At 34.5% G+C, this 9,056-nt stretch overlaps 1 non-coding gene across 1 annotated transcript; it reads left to right on the top strand.

Moving 5' to 3' along the window:
- The first annotated feature begins 719 nt into the window (after nt 1-719).
- Nucleotides 720-882, top strand: LOC123648767. Its single transcript, XR_006738774.1, has one exon. It is a non-coding gene; the product is annotated as a U1 spliceosomal RNA (small nuclear RNA).
- The last annotated feature ends 8,174 nt before the right edge of the window (nt 883-9,056 follow it).

The following is a 9,056-nucleotide window of genomic DNA, read 5'->3' as shown; positions in this document are numbered from 1 at the left end:
TGTGATTTAAACAACTGGCTAAATCTTTCACAGGATTTATGGTTTTGAAGAAGAAAGTAAATCTTCAGCTATGTATACATGCTTTAATTTTCTTCATATGGTAGTATGTTAATCCATTTTTTGTTCAAATGGTAGTATATTAATAAAATTGTGCCACGTGTATAAATCACATACATGAATGTATAACTGGGACCATAGGAAATATGATAGTGTCTCTCTGATACAGGATTTATATTTTATGGAAGTAGCAATTAATATTAATATATGAAAGGCATATATGTAGTGGCTTTCTTTATTTCGTCAGGATTAATGTTCTTCAATGTTTCTTTTTTTTATTTCAGAATATTATAGGGGTATAAATGTTTTGGTTACATAGAGTGCTTTTGTACTGCTTGAGTCAAAGTTGTAAGTGTGCGCATCACAGAGATAGTGTACATTGCACCTTTTAGGTACGATTTCACCCATCCCTGCCTTCCCACTCCCATGTACAAGATTTCTGTTGAGTTTTACTTCCATCCATGCACATGAGTACTGATAAGTTAGTTCTAGTTTAATAGTGAGTACATATGGTGTTTGTCTTTCTATTCTTGTGATATCTCACTTAGGAGAATGGTCTTCAGTTTCATCCAGATTGTGGCAAAATGTATTAATTCATTTTTTATGCCTGAGTAGTACTCCGTGGCATACATATACCACATTTTATTAATCCACTCATGATGATACTTACCTGGCAGGGAGATACCATGATCACAAAGGTGGTTTTCCCAGGGTGAGGCTTATCCATTGCACTACGGATGTGCTGACCCCTGAGATTTCCCCAAATAGAGGAAACTTGACAGCATAATTCGAGGTAGTGGGGGACTGTGTTTGCACACTCCCCTGGGATAAAATTTTTTCAGTAAAAAAACAAATCCATTCATGAATTGATGGGCACTTGTGGTGATTCCATATGTTTGCAATTGTGGATTGTGCTGCAATAAACATTGGAGTGCAAGCATCTTTTTGATAAAATGACTTTTTTTTCCTTTGGGTAAATACCTAGTGGTGGCATTGCTGGATCAAATGGTAGGACTACTTTCAGTTCTTTGAGGAATCTCCTTACTATTTTTCATAATGTCCCACCAACAGTGTGTAAGTGTTTCTTTCTCCCCATATCCATGCCAGCATCTATTGTTTTGAGACTTTTGATAAAAGCCGTTCTCCCTGGTGTTAGGGTATATCTCATTGTTGGTTTTGATTTGCATTTCTCTGAAGATTAGTGGCCTTCAGCATTTTTTTCATATGATTTTGGCCATCAGTATATCCTCTTTTGAAAAGCTTCTGTTCATACATTTTGCTCACTTTTTAACAGGGTTGTTTGATTTTTTTCCTTGTTCAATTGTTTGAGTTCTTCAAATAGCCAAAGCAATCTTAAGCAAATAGGACAAATCTGGAGGTATCACTTTACCAGGCTTCAAGCTTTACTGCAAGGCTATAGTAACCAAAACAGCATGGTACTGGTACAAAAACAGAGACGTAGACCAGTGGAACAGAAAAGAGAACTCAGATATAAAACCATCCACATATTGCCATCTGATCTGTGACAAAGTAGACTGCAATATATACTGGAGAAAAGAAGCCCTATTCAATAAATGGTGCTGGGAAAATTGGATAGCCACACAGAAGAATGAAACAGGATCCATATCTCCCTCCCTTTACAAAAATTAATTCAAGATGGGTAAAGAACTTAACTATGAGGCGTGAAACCATAAGAATTCTAGAAGAAAATGTTGAAAAAACTGTTCTAGATGTTGGCCTGGGCAAAGATTGTATGAACAAGACTCCAAAAGCAATCACAATAAATGGAACTTGATTAAATTAAAAAGCTTCTGCACAGCCAAGAAAGCAATCAACAGAGCAAACAGACCACCTACAGAATGGGAGAAAATGTCTGCATGCTAAACATAGGATAAAAGGCTAATAACCAGAATCTAGAAAGAACTCAATGTTTTTTTTAACCTACTATTTGGATATTAAAAAATCCAGATTACATGATTACAAATGTCAGTAAATATTAAGCACATACACATTAAAACATTATGTTGGGTAATAGATTAAGTAATTACAGAAAGTATAATTAAAGAAGTTAATAGATTAGAGGATTAAGGTCTATATAAGCTATTTGAAATTAGAAACTAATTACATAGACTAGCTCCCCAGTATTAGGGATGGTCTTATATTTTCAAGTGTATTTGCTTTTAATTCCTTAGACCTAGTAAGGCCATTGCAATTACGTTACAGAAAGCAATGTATGAAATTCATATAGTTCTAGATTTTATGTTAAAAATGTCATTTTTAGGAAGAAGTAAAATTATCTCTGTTCACAGATGACACAATCTTATATGCAGAAATCCCTAAAGATTCCACAGAAAAGCTGTTACATCAAATAAATGAATTCAGCAAAGTTGCAGGATACAAAATCAATACACAAAAACCAATTGGGTCTCTACACTAACAACGAACAATCAGAAAAAAAACTTAGTAAGTTCTTATTGTAGACGTAATATATTAAGTAATTTCATCTTTCCCATGGGTACTTAGAAATTTTTTTTCAAAAGTTGAGACAGACTTTTTAAAACAATTCTTTATATTAATTTTGTTTTTGAGAACTTTTTTAAAAACTGTAAACTCTGAGAACAATATAGACAATTAAAGAAAATGAAAAATAAAGTATTTTTGATGAAAGCATGGCATTTGAAAACACATTTTCTTTGACCTCCTGCCTTACTAACACTTATTGGTGAAAATCAAAGCTCATTTAATAGTGTTTAAAACATCCTCCTATCACTATACTTTTGGGCCAATTTTTTTTTTCATTTTCCCTTTGCAAATGATTTAATGTGCTGTTAAAACATGTTTTAATAAAAGTGAAACCTCTAATAGTTCATAGTGAAGGTCATTGCTTCTGTGAAAATCTTTCACATTTTTAATCTTCCAATGTGAGTCCCCTGGTAGATGACTCGACTAGTACTAGAAAATATTACCAATAAATTGAATTGCTTCGAGTTAATCCATTATTTTTTTTGCATTCTCATCTATTTATTTTCTACAAAGATAAACTTTTTTTTTAAACTAGGAAGATATACACAACCTATTTTTGGTTATTGTTATTTTCTACTTTTGGAGTAAAATGTATCCTCAGAACTCAGATACTTACAAAGTTATGTAGGAAATGGAAGTAGCACTGTCATAAAGGAAGTAACACTGAAATAAGGTTGAACATCTGAATGGAGGTTGCAAAAGAGCTCCCACTTTGTAGAGCTCTTTTCTTTCCATATTCTCAAAATGAAAATTGGAGGACTGCAAACTCTGTTTCTTGATTAATCAGACAGTCTCTCAAGAAATATTTGAAGTCATCTTTTACCACAATTACTAAGTCATTAGAGAGAACTTAAAATTCCCAAGCCTTTAGATAATAAGCTAAAGACCACTTGAAGGTACTACTGAGAGTAAAAAGTTTGGCATTAGTATATTTAGTCACAGATGGTAAATGGAATTTCTACTGTCTGCTGCATCCCAGATAACCGAGATTAAATCTCCCTCTCCCACATTTCTTGCCACATCTTTTAAGCTATTTTTTGTCTCTATGAAGTTTATTTTCTTCTGCAGCAGTTTTAAATTTGAGCTTCTAAAGAGATTGATACCTTCTCATTTTCTTTGGAGGATAAGTGATAGATTGCCTTTGTAAATGAAGACTCATGCTGTTACTGTCTACAGTTTGGAATAGTCATGTTAGATTAAACAGCATTCTGTTGTGGGCCCCTTATTAATTATGATGCTTCCTGCTGCCATGCTGATTCTTTTTTTCTGGAGGCTCTACTATGGAGAAGCACAGCTTCTTTCAAAGAAGCCCATCACAATGCAAGCAGCTCATTAACTTCAACCTTCCTCCCAGTTTCCTATGACAGGCTGAGGAACCTTCCCTAACTAACTTTAGAGAGAGATAATAAAGTTTTATTTCCCTTTCACAGAAATTCAAGGGCAGTTCATCGTGTTCTTTTCTTCCAGACAGAATTTTGAACAGAACTAAAGGAACTCAAAACTTTTTTTTTTTTTTTTTTAATGTTCTGGATGTCACTAAATTGGAAGTTACTGTAAATGGGCAATAACTCATTCCATTTGATAGTCTTCATATTTTATTTTTAAAAAATGTGGGCATTTCTATGTATGTATTTGCTTCAGAGAATAATGAGATGAAGTGAAATCCTTATGGCTCTCTTCCCAAATTCAAGTTCTATAGCAACTTTTGTTTAGTTTTCTTTTCTTTCCTTTATTTATTTATTTGGTCTCAAGCAGTGGAGTACTTGTCTAATGTGGAACCCTTCAAATGTGAATACACCTTACGTCTCTCAAATTTCAAAATTCACATTACTTCCTTTGGATTTTCTTTCCAGAAATTTTCTAAAATCGTAAATACCTCTGGAAAGGGGTACCTATCTGGGTGATTTAGTCAATATGTGTGAATCAGTCTGAAGAGGCAATGTTTTGCTACAATAACAGACACCCTCCAAAATTTCAGTATCCAGACACTACAAAATAAGTGTTTCTTATGCTACTCATCTAATGTGGGTCGGCAGAGGGCTTTGCCCATCATAGTTACTCTGGAACAAAGGCTAATGGAGACTCCATCTCCTTACATGTCTCCATCACTGCTGGGACCTGAAAAAGGAGGGCACTGGACTATACACTGGCTTTCAAAATTCTTCCTGGAAGCAGCACGTGCTATTGCTCACAATTGGTCAGGTAAAGTGAGTGCTGTGACTATGCCTAAGTTCAAGGTGGTAGAAAAGTGCAACCCTACCTACAAGGAGAAGGAAGAGAATATTGTAAACAGCCCCGGTGACCACCACCACACAATTTTAAGCTAGTTTTTTATACTACATTCTGTCTGGTAGCTAGATTGGATAAGGGTTAGAAATTTGTAGATGAGGGGTAAAAGGTAAAGATACTTTTGGAGCCCAACAAACCAACCTAAGAGGCATAGAAGAAACATGAGACTAGGCACCTCTTTCAGTGACAGGAAGAGTCGTACAGAAGCAAATGTCCCGGCTCACCAGCCTTTTGTGCCCTTCACTAAAAATAGACAAAAATTTTTTTGAAAAATAAAATGCAATACACTATATCAATAAAATATTAATTACTACATAATCAATGACATTTATAAGGTATTGTTTTTAAGCGATGGATTTCTTGAGAGGAAACACTATACATTGTTGGTGATGCAATGATTTGGTAAGTACAGTATAAGATATACAGTTTCCTAAGAACAGGGGCTGCATTTTATTTCTCTCTGTGTCTTCAGTTGCTAAGTTACAGCTGAACATATTCACTAAAGAACATAAAAAACATAACGTGGGAACTAAGTGGCCTGAGTTTTAGGCTTTGCCTCATCACTTATTTGCTAAGTAAACTATAAGCAAGTAGCTGTTGCTTTTGCCTACTTAGCATTCGTTTCTCTTTCTTCTAGTAATGGTTTCATAATCCCCACACCCACCTCTTGAATAACTCCAGACATTTGCTAGGTCCATGTGATTCTATTGATTTTTTTTTTTTCCTGGCTTCCAGGATAACTCATATCTCAACATAGCCCATCCCATGGTCACATAATTGTTTCATAGAGAGGGTACCTGTTCAACATTTTCCATGGGTTGACAAAGTTTTTTCATTGGGAGAAATTTTTTTTAACTATTAGTGGAAAAAAAGTTCTATTTTTATCTGTTGGGTGCTGAGGGGATATGATGCCAGTCTGGAAAGGTTGTCTGCCATATTGCCTACAAAAGGGAAACACTTGTCTGAGAAAGCAGGCAACAGAAAAACTCTGACCTGAATGGTGGAGAGATGAAGACAATATGAAAAGCAAATAGATTAAAGTTATTGTTTGAGCCTCACTTGATTTAACTTTTAGGTGTGACCTTTCAATTATAGGACACAATTCATGTCCTTTTCATTAAATCTAGTTTGAGTTGGAGTTTCTGAAACACAAAGCATCCTAAAAGCTAAACTTTACTGAGCCTGTTTCTGCATGTATAAAAAGAAGTATTGCTGTAATAATATGTGAATTTCCCTAAAATAATTACAAATCCTTAAAAATGCTATGTGCAGTAGGTTTGTGGAAGATTATAAATCCAGTTGTAGAAATGCTGGGTTTGAGATGTCTGTAGTACACTTTAACAGAAATAAACATTTGAGTTGGATACCCCTGTCTGGACTCCATGAAATATATACTGGAGGAAGATATAGATTTGGGAGTCATTGACATAGTAATGGTAATCAAAGCCCAGGTGATAAATAAAAGTACCCCGTTGGAGTGTGTGTATATTAATAGAAGAAGTGAATACTGTATATTTTAAATTTGATAGAGTATGAACCACAATGGAGCCAGGGGCAGAGGTATGTTTGATCTAAGGTTGCCAAGGGAACACAGTGGCCAGTTTGTGTAGGACCTAGACCCAAAGTGAGGAAGGAATGTATCATTTATCACTCAGGCAAATCAGTGAGAGTAGGAGCAGGGTTAAGCAAGAGACAGAATAACATTTCAACTGTCATTATGATCACTCTTGTGGAAGAAGAGAAGATGGATTATATGTGGAAGTGAATGATGGCAGAGAGACTAACCCATTATTCCAGCTCTTTAAACCAAAGATAATAAGGACCTAAATTATGAGAATGGAAGTAAGAATTAAGACGAGTATAAGGTTGTAAAGATATTTAGGAAACAGAATCTTATACACAATTAAAGGTATTTGAGGGCTGAGGAGAGAAAGTATTTCAGCATAAGAGTTTTTTTTTTTCCTAGTGTAACTGAGAGAATAGTGACAATTCAATCATTTCCCAGTAGATTATTACTACTGAGTTAACTGTTGTCCTGTTATAGCTATTTTCAATTTTTTGTTAGTTTTTAATAATTAAAGAAATTTTTTATTTTATCTAAATTTTCAAATGTCATGACATGAAGTTTTTCATAAGACTCTAGTATTAACTTTTTATTCGCTTCTAATTCTGTAATCACTTTTACACTCCTGATGTTGTTAATAGTCATCAGTGCTCTTTCCTTTTCCACGATGAATCTTTCCAGAGGCTTGTTTCCTTAAGGTAAAAACAATAATTTTTTTTGTCTTTTTAAAGAATAAATTTTTGACTTTGTCAAAAAAAGGAAGGGCTATGTTTTTATAAATTATGAGGATTTATAGTTCATTCTTTAAGACGTTGATCAAGTTTTAAATCCTCTTAAAATTGCCTTATCCTACTCCTGCCCACCGGATATTAACTGACCCATTCTCTTATAACTCTGTGAATACCTTCTTCTTCAGACTTATAACCCTCCATTTTAATCATCGATTACATTCTTTTGCTTTCCTAACAAACTGTGAGCTTTTTGAGGGAGGATCTATTTTCTTTCTCCATATATGCATAGCACTAAGCACCTGGACTGGCTCTGAGGAATGTTTATTGAATGTATTACTCTAATTTCTACTTTTCTCTTTTTCAAGCATAATTGCCACTAACCTACAAGCCAAGTAAAAGGCTTAATTTTCCTGCTACTTTTACGTATTTTCCCTCTGATGCTTTCCTTGTCATAAATTGTTCTCACCACTGAGAGCCACTGTTCTTCATGTTATAAAACACTAACTGGACAACACTCCCTCCCTTCTTCCACTGAGGCTTGAAACAAATTTGATGGAGCAGACCTAAGCCATTTTATCATGTCAACTTTCACAAGACCAATGCATTGGACTACAATGAAAAAAACAATTCATTACTAAAAGGTAAAGTGAATCATAAAAGAGAACTACAAGATAAGAGGAACTAGGTGGAAATTCTAGCTGACTTTTCCTAATAACACATAAGGAGAGAAGATTTAAGACAGGGGCCTTCACCAGAAGAATGGATCTTGTGAATTCTCCTAATGCACTTATCTCTTTAAATCTCTATGTCTAATAGAACTCATTGTCTTCCTTTGGGAAAAAAATTGTACCTAATTCACAGGTAAATATGTTGGTTCTCTACTGTGTCTTCATTCCTGGCCAATACCTGGAATTCAGCTGTATAAGCAATAACATCTACCTGTACTCACCGCATAAATTCCAAGGAAATTCCAGGCTGTGAGCACATGCTAAGTGGAAGCTCAGATTTTAGTCCAGTTTTGTCACCAGCAAGAGTCAGGAGTCACTGATTTCTTTACCTGGTAAATAATTTACTTTCTCCAAAATGTATTGAATCATTTCCCTCTAAGATATCACAATTTAACTCATTTTTAAAGAAAGACTATTTTGTACATTAACAAATGGATGTGCCATTACAGAACAAGGAATATGAATGTATTTTTGTCTCCTCTACCTGAGACTTCACTAATGTGTAATGCTTACTCCATTTATTAGGAACTTCTCATCAAAGTTGGGTCCAACTAAATTATTTTAATTCAGAATCTCACTATGAGATGGAGGTAGGTTGCCACTCTGCCCAGCAAGAATGAATGAATAGATGAATGAATAAGTGGATTTTGTTTATATTAGATATGTCTAATCATATCAAATGATTCTTACATAATACCTACATCTATTGTTTTGGCTTTTATTATTTTACTGGTTGCATATAATAGTGGCATATCTATAACTCATTTAACTGTAAGTGGTCTGTCTCTAATAAAACTGGGCTTGGTTTCTTATAGACAATGATTTAATGAGAGGGGGCATTTATTACACATGCAAACACGCTTGCATGCTGAGATTAAGTATTTAAAAAGATGAGGCAGCTGTAATTGTCTGCATGCTAATTTGCCATGAAATGTTTTCAGAGCCCTAGGGACACAAAAGCTTTATGCTTAATGTTTTAGTCCAGTGTAACAAATAATTTCAAAAATCATTAGGACCAAAAACTGTTCCTTTTTTGTTTTTGTTTTTGATTTTTACTTTGGTAACTTCTCTGTATTTATTACTACCATCATTGCATCAACTCTTAACTGTAAGACAGAAACCTCAGATCTATCCTCAGCTCCTTGCTTTCCTTTCCACCCATGT

Source organism: Lemur catta, chromosome 12 (assembly GCF_020740605.2).
Source record: "Lemur catta isolate mLemCat1 chromosome 12, mLemCat1.pri, whole genome shotgun sequence".
Taxonomy (NCBI): Eukaryota; Metazoa; Chordata; class Mammalia; order Primates; family Lemuridae; genus Lemur; species Lemur catta.
Note: the sequence above shows the minus strand (reverse complement) of the source record. Positions and strands in the feature narration are given on the sequence as shown.